This window comes from Quercus robur, chromosome 5 (genome assembly GCF_932294415.1).
Source record: "Quercus robur chromosome 5, dhQueRobu3.1, whole genome shotgun sequence".
Classification (NCBI taxonomy): domain Eukaryota; kingdom Viridiplantae; phylum Streptophyta; class Magnoliopsida; order Fagales; family Fagaceae; genus Quercus; species Quercus robur.
This window is the reverse complement of record NC_065538.1, coordinates 31,630,955-31,658,232: the sequence shown is the minus strand read 5'-3', so window position 1 is coordinate 31,658,232 and position 27,278 is coordinate 31,630,955. Positions and strand designations below refer to the sequence as shown.

General features: G+C 39.4%; 1 pseudogene; it reads right to left on the bottom strand.

The window, feature by feature from the left end:
• Window positions 1-2,325: 2,325 nt before the first annotated feature.
• On the bottom strand, window positions 2,326-27,064 carry LOC126728108 (potassium transporter 5-like; annotated as a pseudogene).
• Between the last annotated feature and the right edge of the window lie 214 nt (window positions 27,065-27,278).

Genomic DNA, 27,278 nt, shown 5'->3' with positions numbered 1-27,278 from the left:
TTTTTTTTTTTTTCTTGTTAAGAGATTGTTATGAGGTATATGTTTCAATTCCGCAGAAAATTCAGGGGTGATTTTCTTGTTATGATATGTTTATGTTAATTCCAAAATAATTTTGGCAATGACATTAGGATTTACCGTGGGAGCACATTTTGCAGATGTAACCGGAAATGAAATGCTGCATAATCTTGATGGTTATAAATTATAATTGTTAGTTTGAATTGCATGGTTAATGAATTTCATCTTCTTATCCGTCTGTCCAAGAATTTAAAATAAAATTGAAAGAGAGAAGAATGCCTTTCACATTGAACGAAAAATCACATTTGGCAATTGGCACCACCCAGATGTTGAGACTTGAGTTAAACAAGCAGCATTCTTAAACCGATATAGACAGTCTCTCACACACATTCAAAGTTTATTTTTTAAAAAAACAATGTAGAGTATATATAATTGTATCTAGAAATAGAAGTGAAATTTTAGAAAGCTGTAATTAGTGTTGGAGCCACTTGAGAACCGAGGGGGGCCAGGCCTTGCCCCCACCCCCCCCCCCCCCCCCCCAAATTTTTGAAAAAAATTAAAATTTGTTTTTTGAAAATATCTTAAATAATTTGAAAATTTTTAAATAACCTTGTCATTTTGGCCTCCTATATCTGATAATATACATATTTAAGAAAATCTAAAAATAAACATAATTTTCATTTAAATGAAATACAATCCATAAATACATGTCCACAAATTATAATAATTAAACCTTCAGTATCTTTAAAATGAACACATAGATATTTTAACAATTACCTTAACAAATAAAAGGGAAAAAATTATAATCTTCATTCCAACACATCTATGTTTTACTTGTACCACAGCAGTAGAAAAATTGAGAAGTCAGAAGTTTTGTTGATGTGCCGCACCACCAAGTACCCCACACAATTGCAAAAACATTTTGCCTTACGCAAGTGACTTTCTCTCTCACTCTCTCTCGCTCTCTATCTCCATTGGTGACTTGGTGTTTGCCTTGTTTTTTTAGTTCTTTCCTTTTCCCTCCCACTACTGTTGTAGTTTGTTTACAATATAAAAAGTAAAAGTTTTGTACTATGTGACTAAACTAGACAAGAAAAAGTGAAAGATTAAAGCTTCCATGGGCCCCTCATCCCTTGACTGTACAGTGCTCTGTGCCTCTAGCTAACCCGCTAACCCCTTGTTTTTAACTCTTTCCCTTGTACTTTGCATTTGCTTTTTTTTTTTTTTTTTCATTTGCTTTCTTTTTTATATTCCTTATAATATATTATTTATTATTATAATAATCAATATATTATATACTGAATGGCATTATAAATTATAAATGCGACTTGGTGTTTGCCTTGTTTTTTCAGTTCTTTCCTTTTCCCTCCCACTACTGTTGTAGTTTGTTTACAATATAAAAAGTAAAAGTTTTGTACTATGTGACTAAACTAGACAAGAAAGAGTAAAAGATTGAAGCTTCTGTAGGCCCCTCATCCCTTGACTGTACAGTGCTCTATGCCCCTAGCTAACCCGCTAACCCCTTGTTTTTAACTCTTTCCCATGTACTTTGCATTTGTTTTCTTTTGATTTTTTTACTTTACTTTTCATTTTCTTTCTTTTTTATATTCCTTATAATATATTATTTATTATTTTAATAATCAATATATTATATACTGAATGGTATTATAAATTATAAATGCGACTTGGTGTTTGTCTTGTTTTTTCAGTTCTTTCCTTTTCCCTCCCACTACTGTTGTAGTTTGTTTACAATATAAAAAGTAAACGTTTTGTACTATGTGACTAAACTAGACAAGAAAAAGTGAAAGATTGAAGCTTCCATGAGCCCCTCATCCCTTGACTGTACAGTGCTCTGTGCCCCTATCTAACCATCTAACCCCTTGTTTTTAACTCTTTCCCATGTACTTTGATTTGCTTTCTTTTGATTTTTTTACTTTACTTTTCATTTGCTTTCTTTTTTATATTCCTCATAGTATATTATTTATTATTATAATAATCAATATATTATATACTGAATGGCGTTATAAATTATAAATGTACTTATAGATCATAAATGTACTTGATTAGTTGATTAAAATATATAGTATATACTACTATATTAACATTTCATAGTTGATTAAAGATATTAAATCGTTTTGTCAATCTTGTCTTGTGATTGTTTACATTTCATTCACACACACAAAAAAATAATAATAATAAATACATATGACCCCCCAAAGATAAATTCCTGACTCCGCCACTATAATTAAAAGAAAAATTGTAGGCACATTTGGTCTTATTGCAGTTGCACACCTCTGCAATACCCTCTAATTAAAGTTCATAAATCATGCCGACTTTTAGCATTCGCTTGTGAGGAATGTCAAACACTTCATTACTCTGTCTCAAATTTCTCGTTAAGAAATTGTAAACATAATCTACGAGGATTCTCTTGCCTATACTAGCTCCTTTGCTACAACTACTTCACCCTCACCAATTAAGTGAACAACTCCTGAGTTCCAAGCCTTGTCCACTTCCCCAATCTCTCTCTTCACAACCTCTTGTCCCTTAACTTCTTCAACTTCCTTAACATCCTCATTGTCACTTAGTGCCTCTTCTTCTTTGATTTCCTCTACTTGTTTCATCTCATCATTCACTTCTCCATCCTCCTCACCATTATTGAGCATTCTTTGAGACAACCAAAAGTCATCACTAATGAACTCTTTCAATCTTTCTACCAAAATCTTCTCAAAGGGCTCCTGCTCATTCCGCACATCTGTGTATCCATATCTCACAACATACCGGAACACGTTGAGATCTTTAGGATCTACTAAACGAAAAAGGAAACGCTCTTCAACAGGAACCTTGCTTATAGGTAGTGTCTTGATGGAGACGAAAATGAGGACTGAGTGCAACGCAGGCACATTTGCTGCATAGCGTTTGAAGATTGGTGGGATGCCATGAACAAGTTCTGAGTAGAACAAGGCAAGCCTTGGTATACGACAAAACTTTGTGTCATCAAGTATTTCCTTTAACTTGTTGGAAGAAACTTTCTGCTCAAGCTCATAATAGTACTTCCCTCGGAACACATTGTTCCAAACAAACATTATAGTGATTAGAACTGCTGCAAAGACTAGAGAAAGATATCCTCCTGGGTCAAATTTGTAAAGAACCGAAGTTAAAAAGAGAAGCTCTAATGCGCCAATGATAACAATGTAGGAAATGGCAAAAATTATGTGGATTTTCCATATCATGATCATGATTAGAACTAGGAAGGATGATGTGAGGGTCATCACGAAAACCACTGCTATCCCTGCACGCGGTAAACAACTCATCAATTGATACTCATATCTCACAGATTGAATTTAAAATAAAAATCCTCAATCTCACTCTTAGTATTTCATTTTTATGCTCCATCAAATGTAGTATGTTATGTTTCTCAAAAATAAAAATAAAAATAGAAAACTCGAGTGATTTATAAGGGAAGGAAAGAAAGTATGGTAGGCTATAATTGATAGAGTATAATGTCAAACACAAAAGGTGTGACGAAAGAATTTTTATTCTTTCAAACTCTTGAATTTCAGCATTCAAAGGAATAAATATATAAATAAGTGACTAGGTTGAATATTATTGAACATAATACAAAAAAACATGGATGCATAGTTTAGATATAGTTAAAAGGAAAATGTGAGAAAATAAATTACTGTAGGCATTGCCAATCTTAGCCGTGGTCCCGAAACCCAAAGTCACTCCTATGCAAGCCAGCATAAGAAGGTAATTGATTTCAGTATATAAACCTGTCCTTCATACTTTGCTGATGTATGTACTATTTTCACACGAGGGAAACACCCTAGAGAGAGGGATTGTTGGATTATAGAGAAAGTCCCTGAAATCATTGCTTGACTTGCTATGATTGCCGCCAATACAGCCACCACAAACATGGGCCTATACATAGCTTCTGCATCATATTCAACCACTTGCACAAGTTATACTCTTATCACACACCAAAACAAAAAGAGAGAGTAACATAAAAAATGCATTGCTGTACTTGGTATGTGTTAGGACATATGTGTTTCACATGTTAAGAACATATGTCATAATTTTATGTAATTGACTTATCCTTTGACAAAACGCACTTTACTTGTATTTTGGTAGATTTAGGATGTGTTTAAATACGTCAAGAAACCATGTTTCAAGATCAAGTGTTGAATCCTTCAAGTCTATCCAAGAAAACAAGTTCATAGTGCAAAATCATTAAAGCTCGACAGTTGGCTCGACAGCTGTATCAATCGAGCTTAAGAAAGCTGTTCTACATTCGGTGTGCTCGATAGCTACTCAACATCTTCTATCTGTCGAGATTTAAGATTTTCAAAATTCCAATATGATTTTCTTAGGATCCGTGAATTTGTCTTTGGGCTTTCTTTTCTCCTAACCCTAGACATATAAAAGGATCAGTTTAAGGGCCGTCAAACAGTTCACAAGTTGCACAAGCATTGAGAAAACTCTGTTCAAGCAAATTGTGACCGGAGACGAAGTTCTTTCCCTAGTTCATCTCTTTCTCTTGAAGAAGTTGTTGTGTATGTGCACCATAGGGTTTTGTGACCAAGCATCTTCTTGATCTTCATCATGTAGATGAACTGAAGAACTTTGCAACCAACAACCTTTTTAGTTGGTGATTGAAGTCGCGTATTGGGATCCGCGCAATTGGTTAGTCACGTACTTGGGAGTCGTACATCTGAAAGGGGAACTGTCACTACAGAATAAGTCCAATTGGGTATTGGGGTAAGGGTTCAACTGTAGGTTGGTAAGGTACTTAGGATTCCTTTACTTGTAATCGTTTGTTATGATAATAGTGGAGTTGCAGGAGTGGTGACTTGAAAATCACCCGGTGGGGTTTTTGCCGCTAGATTTCCCCCATTCGTAAACAAATCACCGTGTTATTTATTTTCCACTGCATTATTAATTTATTGGTGATTTGTTTGTGCTACCACGCGTTTGCATAATAAATTAATTAATTAATAACTTGGCTAATTAATTAATTAATTTCTATCACAAGGGGTTATTTAGTTTGTGGCTTATCAAGTGGTATCAGAGCAGACACACTCTGATTAGGGTTTAATCTTTGCTGTGTTGATCCATTGACCCCTATTTGTCATGAATAGAGGACAATCATTAATTATACCTCCTTTATTTGATGACACTAATTATGCATATTGGAAAGTACGCATGAGAGCTTTCTTGTAGTCTTTAGATGAGAAAGTGTGGCAAGCTGTGGAGATAGGCTAGACTAAGCCTACAGAAGCGCCAGCTAACTAGGATGATACCAAGATTAAGGTGGCAAACTTCAATAGCAGAGCATTGAATGCATTGTTCAGTGCAGTCACCAATGAGGAGTTAAAGAAGATATCCTCAACTGAAACTGCCAAGGAGGCTTGGACCATTCTCCAGACAACCTATGAGGGTACTAAGGTTGTTAAGGACTCAAAGTTTCAGAGGCTCACTACAAGCTTTGAAGAGATAAAGATGGAGGAGGATGAGTCATTCGATGAGTTCTATGCCAAGCTAAAAGACATAGTGAACTCAGCCTTCAATCTTAGGGAAACCATTCCTGAACCCAAGATTGTGAGGAAAGTGTTCAGATCTCTACCCAAGAGATTCCATGCCAAGATTACGGCAATAGAGGAATTAAAGGATATTGACAAGATTCCTCTGACTGAGCTGGTTGGAAACTTGCAGACCTACGAGTTAGGGTTGACAAGAATAGGTAAGTCGAGTAAAAGCAAGAGTATGGCACTGAAGGCCAAAAGCAATGAAACAGATGAATCTTTTGATGATGAAGATTCCAAGATGAAGTCCTACATCACCAGGCAGTTCAAGAAGTTTATGAAGAACGCCAATGGAAAGGTTTTTGACAAGGACTGCAAGCAATGCAGTTCTTCTCAGTTTAAAGGCCAAGACAAAGGGAAGAAGGATTCTAAGGAAGGTGTTCAGTACACTGTTCCCTCAGGACCTAAGTGCTTTGGGTGTCAAGGTTTCGGTCACATGAAGTATGAGTGTCTTACATACCTCAAGAGCATTAGAAAGAGCAAGGCACTTGCTGTTACCTTGAGTGACACCAAGCTTGAGGATGATTCCGACAATGAGGATGACGAATCATGGCCACTGTCAATCCTACTAATGGGATTGTTGAAGATGTGGTTGAAGAAGAGGAATTGGTGGAATCTAAGTTTGAGAAGATGGATGATCAAGATGACATCTATACAGCCTATGAGAAGCTGTACAAGCTTTCTGAGAAGCATGAGAAACTGTATAGGCTTACCACCAAGAAGCTCAGTGATGTGGAACTTGATCGTGAGGAGCTTTCCACAAAGTTTGATGAAACAAATCAGACTATTGGAGCACAGAGGTTCGAAAACAATTTCTTGGCTGAGAAGACCAAGAAGTTTAAAGCGGAGCTATTTCAAGTCAGAGCTCAACTGGAGAGGACTTCAAGTGCAAAGCTTGATGAGATGCTCAACATTCAGAAATCTACTTCAAATCGAACAGGTTTAGGGTATGGTCTTTCTTCCTCTAATACTGCTTCTACTAGTACTACTGTTTTTGTTCCTCCTGCTAATAATGTTAAAACTGAGAACAATGAGATTAAAACTGAATTAGCTAGTGAGAACATAGGCAAAGGTAAATCTATCTTAGGAACACCCCCTAAGCTTGAGAAGAAAGATGTTAAAAACCCTAGGGCTAAGAAGGCTAACTCTCAAAAGCCTAAATAAAAGAAGCAGTATCTCTGTCATCATTGTGGAGCTGCCGGTCATACTCAACCAAATTGCTACAAGTGGCTTGTCACTCAACAGAGCAACGACATGATAGCATCTGGGAACCAGAATCAGTTTCAATCCTCTCTTGCTCCCCTTGGAGATCTTCTCAAAGCTCTCATGTTCCTTTCGAACTTGAACGGTTTTTCTCCCTCACCACCGATTCAACGGTTTAATCAAAGGAAGGGTTCTTCCAAGGTGTGGAAGGAAAAGGGCCCTAAGTGATTCTGTCACTTTTCTCTCTCTCTCTTCTTGTTTTTGTGTGTGCATTACTTATGTGTTGTGCTTTCAAGTTTTGAGTCAGTCTAGTTTTTATGCTTTGGGTGTTTAACATGTTTTTGTTTGGTTATTTTTCAATTTTGTTTTGTTTTGTTTTTCATATAAAAAACAAATAAAAAAAATTGAAAAATCAGAAAAATACAAAAACAGTGTGTGTTTTGTGTACATTGGTACTTGTGTACCTTGGATGGCCATTGAAACAAAGTCTTCTTAACTTTGTATCATTTGTAATTTAGATGAGCATCTCTATGCACAACTAAGCAAGTGAGTTTTGTGGCTCGTGTTTGTGATGAGTAAGATTAAGTTGTCTCTTTTACTTAACACTCATATCACTCTTTTTGACGGGAAGGACTAGAAAATCCTAAGAGAAAAGCATAAATAACCATCTCATCACTGTTGCCCGCCAATCATAATATGACACCTGTATGCTTTGACATAGCAAAAGTGCAGTGTCAATGACATTTGTGTGCTTAGGCATAGCAAAATTGGAATGTCAAATATCATTGGGTATTTCTTTTTCTCTCATTTATATGCCCATGCATGATATGCTTAAAAGAAAAATATGCAAAGAAAAATCAAAAGCAAAAAGATCAAAAATGCTTTAAATATGATTGCAAGCGTGTATTCTAGGAGATGTGGGAGTTATAGGATGTACCTCGAAGGTGATAGTCCCCATCAAGCAGTTATGATTGTGTGTGAGTTAAAGATTTTCTCATATCTCAAATCTTCATAACATGTATACACTTATACAATCTTGCGATATTTTTCACACACAACACGTAATATTCTTTGTTATTCTTGATACATGTGCAGGTACAATGTGATTTGATCATCACGAGGTTTTACATGTGTTAATGTATGCTCACTAAACTGTCTTGACTTGCTTTTTATAGGATGTACCTCGAAGGTGATAGTCCCCATCAAGCAGTTATGATTGTGTGTGAGTTAAAGACTTTCTCATATCTCAAATCGTCATAACATGTATACACTTATGCAATCTTGCGATATTTTTCACACACAACACGCAATATTCTTTGCTATTCTTGATACATGTGCAGGTACAATGTGATTTGGCCATCACGAGGTTTTACATATGTTAATGTATGTTCACTAAACTGTCTTGACTTGCTTTTGAAATATAAAATTGGTTAGACTTGTTTAGTGTGTGTGTGTGTGTTATTGAAGATCCATGTGCTTAAATTTTTTATTGAGAGATGATTTTAAGAGCTTAATATGTTAATTGGATCATTGATTGAATTACTTGTTGGATTGCATTCATGTCTGTGTTTTTCACATCTCGAAAAACTGTTTTTAAAAGCTGGCTCGACACCTCCTCGATAGCTAGCTATCTATCGAGCTTCCTAAGCTTTTTCTTATCGTAATCTCACCAGTACCTAGATACCTGGTGGATCGATCGAGAATGGGTCTGCATCCTCGATAGCTTCTCGATACCTGGTGAATCGATCGAGCTTCTATTCTTGGTTTTTGTTGAGTTGTTCCTCGATACCTCTTCGACACCTCAGCTGTTGACGAGCTTTTTCTCGACACCTCCTCAACAGATACCTTGATACCTCTCGATACCTGCATCTGTCGAGATTTACTACCAGCACTATATAAGCTCCCTGTGTGATCCGGTTCTCATTTCAATCGATCTCTCTCTCGATACTTCTCTGTTTTCTCTCCCAAAACACTTTCATCTCACTCCAAACTTTGTTCTTCAAGGATTCTTCAAGCTTTTTCAAGAATTTCTTCCCTTGGTAAGCTTCTAATCCTTTCACATTCATGCATTTCATGTTTTGAAACCTAGGTTTTGGGGATTTTGAAAAAATTTGGAGTTTTTCAAAATTGATGAGTTATTATTGAAATTTTGGGATGGGTTTTTACTTAAATGTGTTTAAAACCTCATACATTGCATCACATTAGCATTATAATGGTATTGTCATGCATTTAGATGTGTGCTATCTGTTTGTGTGCTGATAGGTTTGGATTGGGCTGAGCCCATAATGCAATTTATTTTACATGTCACATGTTCATGCACTTCCCATGCATACATACTATTTTTCAATATACTTGTTATATTTGTTTTTGCTTGGGGCTTTTCTGATTGTCATTCTGTTTCTCCCTTTCTATTTATTTACGTTAGTCGTGTCTATGGCACCTAAGCGTAAATCCACTCTAGCCTGGAACCCTCTTCATTCCGGTGATTCTTCATCATCTGATCCTACTCTATCTCATATCTGGTTCCGTGATGATGATGCCTTTAAGGCATTTTCGGAGAACTTCTCTAGACGAGACATTCATTCGAAACGCCTAGTCGTTCTGCCAGACTTTGCCGACACCGACCTTCCCTTTGTCATTCACAATAGGGGATGGGAGTCACTGTGTGACGTCCTAGTCACCTGTCGTCTCATGCTTATCTAGGAGTTTTACTCCAACATGCATGGGATTGATCGTTCAATACCTCTTTTCTTCACTCGCGTTCGAGGTACGCGCATTTCTATCACACCGCAACTTGTTGCGGATGTGCTTCAGGTCCCTAGGATAGAGTTTCCTGACTATCCTAGTTGTGAGCGTCTGAGGACTGTGTCCAAGGATGAGCTCATATCTGCTTTCTATGAGCGCCCTTCTGCTTGGGGTGAGTATTTGTTTACACCATGTCAACCTTTTACTAAAGGTCCTAGATTCATGAACATGGTGATAACCTTTGTTTTGCATCCACTCTCTCATTATAACTCCATTACAAAGCCTCGTGCTCGATTTTTGTTGTCGCTTCTTGAGCATCTTACTATAGATTTCCCTTCTCATTTCATTCTGTCTATTATAGATGTTTATCTAGATTCGGCGTCCCGTGATAAGCTCATCTTTCCTTCCGCTATCACGAGGATCTTACGCCATTTTTTTGTTCATTTTCCCTCTTCCGACCATTTTACTGTCATGTGTGCCATAGATTATGCTATCGTTAAACGTAGCAAGGCCCAGCTTTGGTCGCGGCAATTGGATTTAGCAGCTCCTTCCTCCCGTTCAACTCCATCCCGTTTTGCTCCATCCACATCCGCTCCTCCTTCTTCTTCGGGCGATGTGACTTTAGGAGACATCATAACGCAGCTGCAGCACATGGATGCTCGCCTAGATGCACTCTCTACGGAGTTGTATCAGGTGAACGTTCGTGTCGGTTGTATTGCTCGACAATAGGCGTCCATGGGTGGTTTTGCTCCTGAGACTACTCCTTCACCACCTTCTCCCGTGGCTTTTGCTTCTGAGGATAAGGATGATGATGATGGTGATGATGATGGTGATGACGATGATGCTTCAGATGATGTTGATGGAGATGCTAGCTCTACCGATGAGATGTCTACTTGACATTCTTACCCTTTGTCACTCATGACAAAAAGGGGAAGTAGTTTTGATATGAGAGTAGTCTATCTTAGGAGGAGAGTTAGTATAGGACCATTTGGTTAGGGGGAGTGTTGATACATTTTGAGGGATGTAGTGAGGATAGTATGTATATTTTCTTTTCTTCCTTTTAGATACATTACTCTTGTACATGAGGTCTTGTGACCATTTATTAACATACATTGTACTTATCTCTTTCTTTATATTGATGTATGTTTTTCTTTCACCTACCCCTTTATGTGTTGTTTCTTTTCTCCCTTTATACACATGTTTCTTATACTTGTATGCAATCTATTATTTTTGTTTCGCACAAAGATGCATTGATGAGTTTTGTTTAAAGTGTTTCAGAAATACAGGTTTTCAAAGTCTACTTGCCATAAACTCTCTTCTTGCAAAATTTTTCAAGAGTTTGTGTTAGGATAGATTTTATTGTATTCGACAAGTGAATATGAGTTGAGTGATTTATGACTTCTCTCATATGTTCATTTGTTTGTTGTGGTTTTGTCACGGATTGCCAAAGGGGGAGATTGTTAAGACATATGTGTTTCACATGTTAAGAACATATATCATGATTTTATGTAATTGGCTTATCCTTTGACAAAACGCGTTTTACTTGTATTTTGGTAAATTTAGGATGTGTTTAAATACATTAAGAAATCATGTTTCAAGATTAAGTGTTGAAGCCTTCAAGTCTGTCCAAGAAAACAAGTTCATAGTGCAAAATCATTAAAGCTCGACAGCTGTATCTATCGAGATTAAGAAAGTTGTTCTACATTCGGTGTGCTCGACACCTGCTCGACAACTGCTTGACACCTTCTATCTATCGAGGTTTAAGATTTTCAGAATTCCAATATGATTTTCTTGGGATCTGTGAATTTGTCTTTGGGTTTTCTTTTCTCCTAACCCTAGATATATAAAAGGATCAGTTTAAGGGTCGTCAAACAGTTCACAAGTTGCACAAGCATTGAGAAAACTCTGTTCAAGCAAATTGTGACCGGAGATGAAGTTCTTTCCCTAGTTCATTTCTTTCTCTTGAAGAAGTTGCTGTGTATGTGCACCATAGGGTTTTGTGACCAAGCATCTTCTTGATCTTCATCGTGTGGATGAATTGAAGAACTTTACAACCAACAACCTTCTTAGTTGGTGATTGAAGTCGCGTACTGGGATCCGTGCAATTGGTTAGTCACATACTTAGGAGTCGTGCATCTGAAAGGGGAATTGTCACTACAGAACAAGTCCAATTGGGTATTGGGGTAAGGGTTCAACTGTAAATTGGTAAGGTACTTAGGATTCCTTTACTTGTAACCGCTTGTTGTGATAATAGTGAAGTTTAGGGAGTGGTGACCTGAAAATCACCCGGTGGGGTTTTTGCCATTAGGTTTTCCCCATTCGTAAACAAATCACCGTGTTATTTATTTTCCGCTGCATTATTAGTTTATTGGTCATTTATTTGTGCTACCACGCGTTTGTATAATAAATTAATTAATTAATAACTTGGCTAATTAATTAATTAATTTCTATCACAATGGGTCATTTAGTTTATGGCCTATCAGTATGGAGCTGTAAAAGACACTTCCGGCGAGTTCATTATTCTTGGGAAGAAAAGCGGCTTGTCCCATGTATGCTAGAACGATAGCCAAGTAGTTTAGGCAACACATGCTTATTTGTATGGACCGAAATGTGAAGTGGCCTAGATCAGCAAATAAAGCCTCACAACCTGCATATTTTACAAGTAATAATACTTCATGAACATGCTTAATTTCCAGGTAATCCAAAACAGCAAGATAAAGGGTATTCGTATCTAATATATATGTGAAAGAAATTGCAACTTGTAGTGCAGAGGACAACGCCACCAAGAGAAATCCACGCTTCGTTTTTGTTCCTCCGAAAATATTCTATAATGTAAATTGGATTTACGGCTTTGACAACACTTGGATCAAATTTGAGGATATTGTAGATGCCAATGCCAAAAATGAGTACAAACCAAACGCAAAGTATGGGGGAAAATGTATAACCCACTTTATCAGTTCCAAATCTTTGAATCAAGAATAGGAGGATCAAGATAGCTACTGAAATCCAAACGATCAAATCTGTATATATATATACACACACTTATATGAAAAGAAAAATTTTTAATCATTTTACAATTATTTTAACACTAATAAAAGATATAATTTGATAATAATAGTTCCACCTGAGGTTGTATTGACTGTATTACAGATAATCTAAATTGACTAATTAGAACTCGGATTCTAGTTTGTAGGAGCTCTATATTGATAGAATATTGAATGGCTACTTACCGTCTGCGATTTTAGATGTGGCTTCCTGGAGTCCTACCACAGCTGACAAAACTGTCATCACATAAATGGAACAGGGAAGACTTGTAATTTTTTTCTTTATTAATTCCGAAGTCAAATACATAATGAGAGAACAAAGAGACAAACACTATGTATGAACTAGTAATGGAAGAACAGATACCCCACATGCATGGCTTTGCAAGCACTATCTTAACAAATAAAAAAGTGAATATGTAAACCTGAGATACAAGGAGTGAGAACACCATCTCCTATCACCATGGAAGTTCCAAGCATTGTGGCAAACAGTAGCAAAGACTTAGCAAAATTGCTCTTCAATAGCTTAGACATGAGCCACGAAGCCCTTTTCTGACGGCGGTTTGGCAACTGAAGCCGTTAGTTTGAGACGTCATGATCCTCAACTTGTTGATTTGGGATCAAACTCACCTTGGCATACTGGCATATTAGAGAGTACAAGGCAAATGTCCCACCTGAAAAAAAAAAAAAAAAAAAAAAAAAAAAAAAGGAAGCTTTCTATTATATATGTTCAAGTGTTACTAGACGTAAATTATAGCTCAACCTTAATATTCAGAAATCAAAATGATTGTAAAAAATTTGAAGTACGAGAAATATAGCTTAACCTTAATATTATAATACTCTCCTTGCTACCATTTTGTATAGCGAACAACGACTTAGTTCATTAACACCCCCCCCACCCCACCTCCTCCTAAAAAAATCTAGAGTAGCAACCTAAATATTACGTGTACGGGAATTGGGTCCTCGATACAGGGCTTAAGCCCTTGAACCCATGTTTCTTGGGCCCAAGCCCCACAGCACGTCATACAACCGTCCTCGTACTTGGACCTTAAGCCTCGACCCAGAGTCCTCTGAGCACAATTTGGGCTAGGAACCCAAAATAAGACCACAGTGAACACCTCAAGCAAACCCCCCTCCCCCCCTTCCAATCATTTCTGACCTAGACAAGAGAGTTCTTGCTCGGAGGCGTATCGTGCCCAGTTGCCCAGCCTTGCATTTAACAATGTCACTACCGAGCAGGCGGCAGAAGTGGGAATCAGTTCCAATGCCACTCCCACCATTCCGACGAAACATCCACTTTGAGATGATGTAATTGGACCTTGATTAGCACTAAGAAGGAGAAGTAATCATAACTCCTCCACCCATCCTAGCCTATAAATAGGAGGAGAGAATGAGGAAAAAGGGGTTGGCAATTTTGGACAGAATATTAAGAAAAAGAGTAAAACACTCAGAGAGAGCAAATGAGTGTTTCTATGTGGAAGAGAGAAAGGCTTGCGGAGATAGGAGTGTACTTGGGTATGCCGAGCATAGAACCACCCACAGTAGGAAACACAAAAGCCCACAAAACAAATAGATTATGAGCCCAAGAAGAGGTTAAGCCCAATAACCATATATTTTGGGTACGCACAATTGGCGTCGTCTGTGGGAATCTCCTATGTAGCTATGGTTCTGTCAAAACGTGCACGGGAGAATGTCTGAGGGTCAACTAGGGAGTTATGCTGAAAATGGCTCTGGGAGGTCTTCACGAGGATCCACGTGGCGAGAAAGAAGGCAAAAAACGCACGAAGATAGGGAGCATGAGGAGGAAGGGCAGTCTAGCCTGGGAGAAGGGTCATTTCAAACGTACCGGACAATATCTGGTGCTTCGGGCATAATCGTTTTAACAAAAGGGATGAAGAGCTTAAGCAAAGGGACGAGGAACTAAAGCGCCTACGAAGGTTGGTTAGGGATTTGGAATTGCAAGTAAAAGGTAGGTGTCAGAGAAGGGACCATGGAGAGCAAAGGGAAAGGTCGAATAGTGTTAGGAACCACCATGGAACAGGGTCTCATCAATCTGGGTCTCATCTGAATCAAGACTGCTCACGGGAATATGCAAACTGGGACTTGATTTCCCCGAAGGAGAGGCGACCTCAGAATGCGGCCATGAACGCTATGAGCCGTGCATTACGCTGAGCTGCCTGATCACCATTTTCGAGGGACATTGAAAGGGCACTTATGCCAAGCAGATTTACACGGCCACCGTTCAATTCTTACAATGGGAAGATGGACCTAGTGAAACATGTAAGCCATTACATTCAAATGATGTCTTTACACACTCATAACGATGCACTAATGTGTAAAGTGTTTCCCTCGAGCCTCGACCCCATTACTTTGAGATGGTTTAATGGGTTAAGAAAATGCTCGATTCACAGTTTTTTCCGAATTTATTCAAGAGTTTGGTGTACGGTTCATGACTTGTAGCCGAGTTCCACAACCCGTGGATGCGTTGCTTTCAATGAAAATGGGGGCTAGGGAAACCCTCCGCAGCTACGCTAGCCGATACTGGGAACTGTACAACGAGATTGGCAAAGGTAATGAAAAGATCACAGCGAGTATTTTTCGAGTGGGGTTGCTTGAGGATTCCAGACTACAGGAATCATTGACGAGAAGGCCTACCGAGGATATAAGGCAGTTGATGAGGCGTATTGAGGAGTATAGTGGTTGGAAGATAATCGGTTACAAAATAAGGGCAAAGCCCCGGTCACAAATCATCCTCGGCATATCAGCTTCCAATCTAGACCCTGGAAGGATTTGAAGATTCAAGAGCCGAGGCCACAGATGGGAGAGGTGAATGTGGCCTTCAAGGAACCAGTGCACAGGATTGTGGATCGAATCAAGAATGGACCATATTTTTGGTAGCCGAACAAGATGGGGGGAGACCAGTCTAGGAGAAACCAAAACTTGTACTGCACTTACCATAGAGATAGGGAGCATACTACTGAGTAATGTAGGGTGTTAAAGGATCATCTAGAGTAGTTGGTGAAGGCGTGGTACCTGAAGTAATTTGTGATGGATCCGAGGAATCAAGAGTTTTGGCAGGGTGCACGACCGTGAGGGAATCCTCTCCCTCCCTCGTTGGGAGTGATAAAAGTCATCCATGTAGCTCCAAAAGGCACCTAGGGGTTCAAAAGAAGGGGGTATTGGCTGTAGCACCAGGGGGGAGTTGCACAGGCGAGCAACCCTCCAAAAAGAAGTTGAAGTATACTCAGGAGCCCATTGCTTTTAACGACAATGATCTAGAAGGCACGATTCAACCGTAAGACGATGCTTTGGTAGTTACAGCTCGGATAAATGGATTCATAGTAAAGAGGGTACTGATAGATCAAGGGAGTGGCGCCGAGGTGATGTATCCCAACCTATACAGGGGGCTTGGTTTGAAGAAGGAAGACCTATCCAAGTATGATATACCCTTAATGGGGTTTGATGGCCAGATGGTGATCCCAGAAGGGCAGATCTCACTTCCCGTAAACATGGAGGGCAAAGAGACAATGGTAACATTCATAGTGGTCACCTCATTTTCTTCATACACGGCGATTCTTGGAAGGCCATTGATTCACGCAATAGGGGTAGTACCATCCACCCTGCATGTGAAGGTCAAGTTCCGCACCTAGTAAGGTATTGCCGTGGTAAAAGGTAATCAACAAGTGGCCAGGCAGTGCTTGGTAGCCGCGATTGACCAGGGAGCTAAACCAAAGGAGTCGACTAAGGAGACTCCCTTGTAGCAATTACAGGAGCCCCAAGACAAGGTAGGGGCTAGCCATGCTGAGGATTTAGTGAAAGTAAGGATATTACGGAACAATGATAGGAATTTTCTAATAGGATCAAGTGTAGCCGAGGAAGAAAGGGTAGAGATGCTGCTGTTTCTCGTACAGAACATAGACGTGTTTGCTTAGAACCCGTATAAGGTGCCCAGGGTGGACCCTAAGTTCATAATTCACAAGCTTAATGTGGATCCGTTGTGCCCTCCGAAAAAGTAGAAACCGAGGAGAGTGGATAAGAAGCATGTTGAAGCCGTCAGGCAAGAGGTTAAAAAACTAAAGGAAGTTAGAGCTATAAAGGAGATATTTTTCCCGAGGTGGCTTGCAAATACCATAGTGGTAAAAAAGAAGAATGGTAAATGGAGGGTTTGTGTTGATTTTACCGACCTTAATCGAGCATGTCCGAAGGATCCGTTTCGTATGCCAAAAATTGATCAGCTGGTAGATGCCACATATGGACACCTGAGGATGAGCTTTCTTGATGCTTTTCAGGGTTATCATCAAATCGCCTTTGCTACCGAGGACTAGGAGAAGACGGCGTTTATCTCACCTGACGCTAACTACCATCACACCATGATGCCATTTGGGTTGAAGAATGCCGGTGCCACATATCAACGGATGATAACCAGAATGTTCAGAGATAAAATTGGGCGCGCCGTCAAGGTCTACATCGATGATATGGTGGTAAAGAGCAAGCAGAAAATGCAGCATATTGGCGACCTCAAAGAAGTGTTTGAAGTACTTCGACGGCACAAACTATGACTTAATGTCGAGAAGTGTGCTTTCAGAGTGGGGGCTGGCAAGTTCCTGGGGTATTTGATCACTAATTGAGGAATAGAGGTCAACCCCAACCAAATTGAAGCAGTGAAATGCCTCAAACCACCGAGCAATTCAAAGGAAGTTCAAGTACTAACCGGCATGTTAGCTGCCCTTAATCAATTCATTTCCAAATTCGTTGACCGCTGCCGACCATTCTACCAGCTTTTAAAGAAATAAAAGGGATTCCAATGGAGTGAAGAGTGTGAGAGAGCCTTTTAGGAGCTAAAAGAATATCTGGTGCGGGCACTAATGTTAACAGCCCTAGAGCCCGGGGAGAATTTATTCATGTATCTCTCAGTATCTGAATGCATCGTAAGCGCCATGCTCCTATGAGACCAAGGAGTACAACAACCAATTTACTACATCAGTAAAACCCTAGTTAATGCTGAGACAAGATATTTTCCTTTGGAGAAATTGGTGCTAGCACTAGTGCATGCTACAAGGAAGTTACCCCATTACTTTCAAGCTCACACCGTTTACGTGTTAACCGAATACCCCCTACAGTCATTGTTGAAAAGATCTAATTTCACAAGAAGAATAGCAAAGTGGGGGACTCGGCTGGGTTCTTTTGATATTAGGTATAGGCTAAGGAGCTCGGTGAAAAGCCAGGTCTTAGCTGATTTTGTTGCAAAGTTTTCCCCAAAAGAAGGGAAGGAGATGATCTGCCTTATAGGGGTGATCCCATGGAAGGTATTCGTGGATGGTGCATCCAGCACATTAGGAACCAGGGTTGGGATCGTAGTTATCACTCCAAAAGGAATAAAGTTGAAACATTCCTTTCAGTTGGGTTTTAAGGCCCTTAACAATGAGGCCGAATATGAGGCCTTGCTGGCCGGGTTAAGAGTTGTATTAGACCTGGGTGCTAAGGAGGTAGAGGTCTATTCAAATTCTCGATTGGTAGTCAATCAGGTACAAGGAAAGTTTGAGGCCAAGGATCCCCGGATGATGGAGTACTTACGGCTGGTGAAGCAAACTATGGACCGTTTTCTGAGCGTCAAAGTGGACAGGTGGCAAGGGGGCAGAACTGGCATGCCTACTCTTTGGCCATGTTGGCATCATCATCAACCGAGGGGATACCTCGATTAATAAAAGTAGAGCTGGTAGCAGAACCAAGTATCGGTGCAGGAGCAGGTGTCTCACTAGTGGCAATAGTTGAGCCGTGTTGGATGGATCCAATCATCAACTTTTTAGCTGAGGACCATGTGCCGGATGATGTGAAGGAAGCAAAAAAAGTATGCCAAGCAACTGCTCAGTATTAGTTATCTGCTGATTGTAAGCTATATCAAAGATCTTTTGGCGGGCCTTACCTACAGTGTTTGCACCCCAACAAGGTTGAGGAACTACTTGCCTAGCTACACGAAGGGGTGTGCGATAGTCACGGGGGGGGGGGGGGGAGCGTTCGTTAGCTCATCGGGCAATGACCCAAGGATTTTGGTGGCCACAAATGCAGAAGCATGCTAACGAGTACGCGCGGAAATGTGAGCAATGTCAGAAGCACGCCCCTATGATCCACCAACCGGCAAGGAACTTGAATCCCATTCAGGACAAATGTGAAGAAATTTGTATGGAGGAATATAATGACAAGATTTTGGGTACCGAAGTCCCTAGTGTCAGATAACAGGTTGCAGTTTGATAGCAAAGCTTTTCACGAGTTTTATGACAGCCTCGACATCACAAATCGCTACTCCACCCCATCATACCCTTAAAGCAACGGCTAAGCCGAGACTACTAACAAGGCCATTGTGAACGGTTTGAAAAAGAGGTTAGAAGGGACCAAAGGTAGGTGGGTAGACGAGTTGCCCAGTGTTCTGTAGGCGTACCGAACTACCTCGAGAAGGTCTACAGGAGAAACCCCGTTCTCCCTAACATATGAAGCAAAAGCAATCATACCGGCAGAAGTGAACTTGTGCAATGCCCGGGTTTCAGGATTCAGTCCTGTTGAGAATTCAGAGTTGATGATGAAAGAGTTAAACATGTTGGAAGAATGCCGAGAGTCAACGACTATACGGCTAGCAGAATATCAACAAAAACTTGCCCAAAGATACAACAGGGATGTGAGGAAAAGGGAGTTTGGAGAGAGAGATCTGGTACTTTGGAAGGTAGTGGGGAATACACGAGACGTCAATGTAGGGAAGTTAGCACCAACCTGGGAGGGACCATATAAAGTCACCGCCATTGCAAGCGCAGGGGCATATTACTTGGAGGATTTGGACGAAAGACCACTTCCTCGGCCATGGAATGCCCACAATCTGAAGAAATTCTACCATTAAGTATCAGAACACGGGGGTACATGTTAAATGTAATATTATATGTGCATATTGTTAATTAATACAAAAGCGATGTTTGTCCATGCAGTTGTATCAGCAATTATGATTTTATCGTTGTTAACTTATTAAGCTCTAGTCGACGCACACGGGGAAATTTTGTATCAAATTTTTCTAAAGACAGAAACCTGTTCCCGGCTCGATTTTCATCGCCGAGCAGGTGGAAACCTTATGCTAAATACTTCTGAGAACAGAAACTTGTTCCTGACTCGATTTTTATTACCGAGCAGGTGGAAACCTTACGCCAAATTTTTCTAAGGACAGAAACCTGTTCCGGGCTCGATTTTCATCGCCAAGCAAATGGAAACCTTACGCCAAAATTTTCTAAGGAAGGAAACCTGTTCCTGGCTTAATTTTCATCACCGAGCAAGTGGAAACCTTACGCCAAATTTTTCTAAGGACGAAAACCTGTTCCTAGCTCAATTTTCATCGTCGAACAAGCGGAAACCTTATGCTAAATTCTTCTTAGGACAAAAACCTGTTCCCAGCTCAATTAAATTCTTCTAAGGACAAAAACCTATTACCGACTCGATTTTCATCACCAAGCAGGTGAAAACTTTACGCTAAATTTTTCTAAGGACAGAAGCCTGTTCCCGGCTTGATTTTCATCACCAAGCAAATGGAAACCGCACACTGGATTTTTCTAAGGGTAGAAACCCGCTTCCCAGGTTCAATCACAATGGCTGGGTAGGTTGAAACCTAATCCTAAATTTTATCCAAAGGCAGAAGAATGATTCCTGGATGGACGTGAACCATACATTGGTCTATTCTAAGAATAGAAACAAGCTTTCCAGCTCTATTCTAGTCGCCAGGCACACCTAGAGTACGTTAATCCATTTAAGGAGGGCTAAAGCCACAATCTCGTATACAACCCCAAATCATGGGGAAGGTAATTTCCCTGCGTCTTCTTAAAGAATCAACATATGTCAAATCTAGTAATTATCACCGAGAAGTAAATTCTTTCTAAAGATAGGTGGCCTATTCCAGGCCAATCCGAGAAGTAAAATACTTGGTCATCTGGAATATATAGATAAAAAGATAAAAACAATCAAAGAACATGACCGAAAGAATAACTTAGTAGCAAACATTCATAAACACAATTGAAACAAGCAAATAAAATTTAAACCAATGTTTAGTCGCCATAACCCGGAAACTATAGGGAAATAAAACTTAGAAAAATAAAAATATTGTTCCGTCGCCATAGCCTGGTGACTCTAGGCAAAACAAACAAATATAGGAATAGTAAACGCGGATAAAAACATATAAAAGAAACTAGTGAAAAGCATAAGTATCAAACAACGAGATTAGTAGGTGAGAACTAGGTTGCGTCATTAGTCTGCTGCTCTGGCACGTCCTCGGTTAGTGGCTGCTAGGAGTGAACGTCCTCGGCGATATTAAGGTGGCTGGTGACCTCGGGGTCAACATGGACATTGATCGCCCCTCATACTAGGGGTGTCCTCTTCATCGACAGCATCAATTTGGCTCCAAACAGGGGGAGGGGGAGCCAAGTATGGTATTTGCTCTAGATTCCTTAATAGGGAAGCTTCGGGCACTCCCATCGCTTGGAGGGCTGCCAGCCATCCTGCCCCGAATCCATGAAGCCTGGCTTGATGAACAACAGGCTCCATTGATTTCTCGACATCCGCGAAGCCTTCGTCATACCACTTGTTTTCACAAGCTTCAAGGGCCAACTTCAAGTTAGCTATCTCGTTGGCCTAGGCCAAGTTCAGGTTGGCTGCTTCTGCCAATTTGAGCCCAACACCCCTCAATCTATCCTCTACCTTGACCAATTTCCTCTTTGCCACTAGCCGAGCTTTCTTTGAGGACTAAGCCTTTTTCTCGACAACCTCGGCAACCATGCTTTTTTCCTTAGCCGTGGCATTGGCAACATCCTTTAACACTTTCTCCCGATTAGTGTCCTCAACGAGCTCCTTCATTCTCTCATCGAGAATGTGAGTCAGTTGAGCAGACTGGTGAAAAAAGTAACGAATATAAGGGCTAAAGGATTATTTATGCATTAAAATGAACAAGAAATAAAGGAGAGAAAAATTACCGCCATGGTATGCCACTGCAATCGCCGTGCTAAGGAATCCTCAGTCCCGTCTGAGAAGAAGTGGATGTCTTCGAGAAGCAAGAAGTCGTGCACCAAGCTTTCGGCCACCCTCCCCCCTTGGCTTTATGCCCAAGCCTTAATGTTGACCACCGCTGGCAAAAGCCCATCACTAAGCTTGAAAGTGGGCTGCCAGATGTCCACAGATTGAGATGAGGATGCCACGTCCTTACTACCCTTGGCAGGTGGCCGGGAATCGCCCACCGGTTCTCGGATCATAATCCCTCCCCGGGAAGGAGTCTTTGCAAGAGCATCACTGGGGACTTTAGGGGGTGGTCACCAACCTGCTGTTTCTTCTTAGGACGGCTGGCAACGAGGGGAGGGGGAGCACGGTCCCCGCCTTGAGGCTGGGCTGGGGGCTGAGAGCTGGGTATAAAACAGTCAACGGCCATCTTCCTTCTGGTCACCATATCTACGTCCTAATCGGTCTCGGCTTCTACTGGCTCGGCTACTTGGGGGGGGGGGGTGTCTGGCACTTCAATAGGCACGTGGACTTTACGGCTCAGGGATACACGCTCTGCTGATTCATCTTGTATAGGTGCACGGTCCTCTGCAGTGATATACCTAGGGCCGAGGTCCCGAGCTTTACCAGTGGTTAGAGAAGGCGGGAGGAAGTTTGCGTGCCGGACATTTATGTACGATAGAAGTGGGCTATCTACAAGCAATGCCTGGTTGAATGCTTGCCAGGTCGAATATACGGGGTCGACGCCGAGTATCAAATGGGATGCTTGAAGCCATCCGTCTGTATGAACAAAATTTTCTGATCTAAGTACAAAATTAAGATCTCGTACGTGTACAACTCGGAGATTTGGTTGGAACCTTTTTGATTCTGCAGCAGATCAACAAAAAAGACTAATTAGTTCAATACGTGAACAACTAATTAAAAGATGCAAACTTAAAGTAAATGAAAGTTATCGGTACCAACCAACATCGCGTGGCGAGAACGGGTAAGGGAGCTCATCAGCAAACCAATTGTCGCTCACCCAAACAAATTCCCCCGTCGAGTTTCTGTTAGAATCAAGAAGGCATGATATCAGCTATACTTGCATATCTCTGGTTTTTAGGTAATAATCGAACCTAATATTTCCGCACAAACTATACATAAAGTTAATATCGTGGTGGTTTAACTACAAACCGAATATGTGGTATAACCTACTCACACAACTTACCACTCGGTAAAAATTAGGGGGGAATTGGTCGAGACACAAACCATATAACCTAAGGGTGCCTATAATGATAGGGTCAACTAGGAATCTAACCCAACCCTCAAGAATAGCCATCAAAGGGAAAAAGACGGTGTTTGCACCGATATGCCTATGGAGGTTGATATCGCCCTCATGACAGTAGGCGATATCAACATCTCTAGGGACGTTGTAGGCTGCCCTAAAGCTAGCCAAGGATGCCTCTAAAGATAGGAGGTGAGAATAACCCATTCCTAAACTAAGATTAAAAGAAAACTGAAAGAAGAGGAGGATTTGAAAGGAAAGGAAAAGAGGACTTACTTTGGGACTCTAGGAAGGAATGGTGTTCTAGGCTGGAAGATGAGCACACGAAAACAGTATGCTCGGGAGAGTGATAGTTTGGAGAATAAAGAATGTAAAAGTGAAGTAAAGACTCAGAGATAACTATTTATAGGAGCCAACGAAGGAATAAAGAACATTTAATGCAAAAGAGGCAGGAAAACCTTTCTTATCCCTCCAAATAACTCTCACATGCATGGGCTCGGTTCACGAACCGTCAAACGGTTTGCGAACCGACAATTCATACTTACTGCTGAACATGACAGTCTGGCGTGGTGCTTCTTTTGAGGTGGCATTGATGGGCATTTGTATCACTCAACAACTGACGATTAAGATTCTTGGGAAACCACTACCACCACTTGATTGTCCTTGATTCGTTCTCGGTAACCAGGCACGAATCAAGGGGGGCTATTGTATGGGAATTGGGCCCCTAATACAGGGCTTGGACCCTTGAACACGTGTTCCTTGGGGCCAAGCCCCACAACACGTCATACAACTGTCCTCGCACTTGGACCTTAAGCCTCGGCCTAGAGTCCTCCGAGCACAATTTGGGCTCGAGAACCCAAAATAAGACCATAGTGAAAACATTAAGCAAACCCCCCCTAATCATTTCTGACCTGGATGGGAGAGTTCTTGCCCGGAGGCGCATTGTGCCTAGCTGCTCGACCATGCATTTAACAACATCACTATCGATTAGACGACAAAAATGGGAATCAGTCCCAATGCCACTCCCACCTTTCCGACGAAACGTCCATTTTAAGATGATGGAATTGGACCTCCATTCGCACTAAGAAGGAGAAGTAATCATAACTCCTCCACTCATCCTAGCCTATAAATAGGAGGAGAGAATGAGAAAAAAGGCGTTGGCAATTTTGGAAAGAATACTAAGAAAAGGAGTAAAACACTTAGAGAGAGCAAAGGAGTGATTCTGTGAGGAAGAGCGAAAGGCTTGGGGAGATAGGAGTGTATTTGGATATGCCGAGCAGAGAACCACCCACAGTAGGAAACAAAAAAGCCCATAAAACAAATAGATTGTGAGCCCAAGAAGAGGTTAAGCCCAATAACCATATATTTTGGGTACGCACATTACATTATCAAGTATTTTGACCTTGACACAAATGTTCCACACCTAGAGACTAGAAAAGAAAGCAATATTAGGTGCAAATCTTCATAACATTATTTTGTCTTTTTCCAAACAAAACAAAGTTTTGTGGGTCCTACTTAACACCCATGCTGTTTTTCCTTGCCACATGTTCTTAAGTACAGGAATTTTTTTTTTCTTGAAGTGCTTTTCTTAGGGCAATTTGTTCCTCAAATAAGGTATTCCCACATAATTATAATATAAAAATATATTTAGGTCCTTGTATATCAAACTAAAACCTTAGCGTTCCCTAATCTTTTTCTCTTCTACTTTAACTTTTTCATAATTTCAATTTTGAAACTCTTTATTTACTTAAAGAATAGAGTAAAAATTAAATACTGAATTTTGCATAAATGAAAATACAACTTTATAATTCTTTTATATTGATTTATTTTCTCAATTTATTTTAAGGAATCAAATTACATGTTTAAATTCTATATATTTAGAATAATCTCTTAATTTGATTGTTATTAACTATGATTTTTTTTTTTGTTTTATTTATTTTAATAATATGAAATATATACTTATAATCAATTGAGATTATGGAGAAGCCAAATTATAATAATGACTTAGATTCAAATTCTAAACAAACTCTTATCGAGATGTATTTTACTAATCTTCCAATTGAATAAATTAAATTATGTATGAAAAAATAAATTAGAGTTTATATTATATTAGATTTTATATGACAATTGCATTAATAGTATATAATTCTATATTTATTTTGTTATTTACATCGATTAATAATTTTACTTTCAATCTTGTCTTTTAATTTTGCCCCCCTAATCTGAAATCCTAGCTCCACCACTGCTCAGATCTAATCACATGTATAGATCAAAATTGACGTTAGACACAGCCATATCGTTATCTAATTAATAACACAACCTAGCTTCATTGTCACTTAATGTGAGATACAAAATGACATTAAGCGTGTAATTCATTGTCATTGTATGTTTTTCTTTACAAGGAGAATGATGGTTGGAATGCCCCCACATTTATTGTTGTAACTATTGAATTCTCTCAAAAAAATAAACTAATAACTTAAAGACTTACCAAATGCTCATTTCAAACAAAACATCCTCATTATTATTTGCTTAATAATATAAAGCATGATTTAATATTTGTGTTTATTTGATCAAAATGAATGAGAAAAAATTCATGAACATTTATAGTTAGGACCAAGGTTATCATGATTGAGATCCTACACAGATCGGTGAGAGGGTTCGTATAATTATAACTCATCATATATATTAAAGAAACATTGAAAAAAAAAAAAGTAATTTTTGGCACAAATTAGTGAAATTACTCATAATAAAAAGAAAAGTACCAAATTATAAATAAATAAACAAAGTTCAAAGTTTAAAAGTTACAACTCATAAATATTAGTTTCTAAGTTAAACAACTCAAAGTATACATAACGTCTCACATAAATTACTCAAAGCAAATAACTATGTCAATACCTAATGTATCACATAAATAACACAAAGCAAATGACAATGTTTCAAACAACACCACAAACACACTCAATCATCAAGACCAAAGTTTTAGTTATCATGGATGGGTTCCTCAAAGTACGGTTGATCATTATAAAAAACATTCACGTTATTGTTAGTAGATTTTTTTTTTTTTTTTAATCACCTCCATTGTTAATGGTCTCTCTCATGATAGCGTTACTATCAAATTCTTCTTGTACTCACCTTCTACTCTCTAGTAGTCTATTCTCTTCTCTTCTCTTTTATCTTCTTTGATTTGGTTTATTAGGTTAAGGTGATGATTGACGACTGACATAAGCCTTAAGGTTTTATTTTTTGCTTTTTTTTTAATGTTTTTTTAATCAATTCAAGCTAGGGCCACTAAGCTTATCTGGTTATTACATTATTTTTTATCAGTTTGGGGTTTTTGGGCTACATTTGGAGGGCCGAAATAAGCAAAAAAAATTTGAATTTTCCTTTATAGTATAGGATCTTTAGTATCACCATAGGATCAAAATCCTATAAAATCCTAAGATCTAGAAAGGGATCCCAGACGAATTTCACTTTAATAGAGATCCTAGTAAGAATTAGGACGTTTTAAGGATTTAGAATTTTAGGATCTTAAGATTCTAAGATCCGGATCGGGATACAAAAAACCATGGTTAGAACAACTAGTTCTTAGCTTCTTCCTTCTTAAACCATCATTGTTTTCATGTATATATATATATATATATAGAAATGATCGGTTGTTAATTAGATCTTACCTTCGCCATTATCATTGGCCCGTAAGACAATGAACACATACTTGATGAGAGGGATTAAGGTGAGTGTATAGTAGATCAAGGAAAGTACTCCCAGTATGTCGTCGTTGTGCTTAATACCATCAGTGAATGTGCTCGCATACACATATAGTGGGGATGTGCCAATGTCTCCATGCACCACTCCAATACTTTGGAATGCTAGGTTCAATATCACCGGCCACTTAAGATCCTAACAAAAACAAAATCTAAAATTTCAAGTTATAATCATGCAATAAACGTTGTTGATTGTTCAAACAAAATTAAGTTAGTTAGCAGTGTCTCCATAAGTATATATATGAATTATATGTAAATTCCAGTGGGAAAGACCTTGGAGTTATGGCCATTACGGTGATCAGAAATTTCGTCAGATTCTTCCATGTCCGACTCATATACACGCAGCTTTTGGCTTGAAACCTTCTTCTCTTTGAGCTCTTTAATAACTTCCTGCTGCCTTACTTCATTAATAACGTCTTCTTCTTCTTCGTTCCCAGACATTTCTACAGTCCCAGATCTTCTGATGATATGCACAGTACGCTTTCTCTTCCTCTGGCCTTAATTTCAGAGAGGGATGTTATATTCAAGGGAAAATGGGAGAGTTCACACTTCTATGGTCTGTTCATATCACGAAAAAGGTGATCACAAAGTTATCCTGAAACCTGATACTTGGGTGCCTCCTTCTTTGAAGGACACTTAATTCAAGTAAAATGGA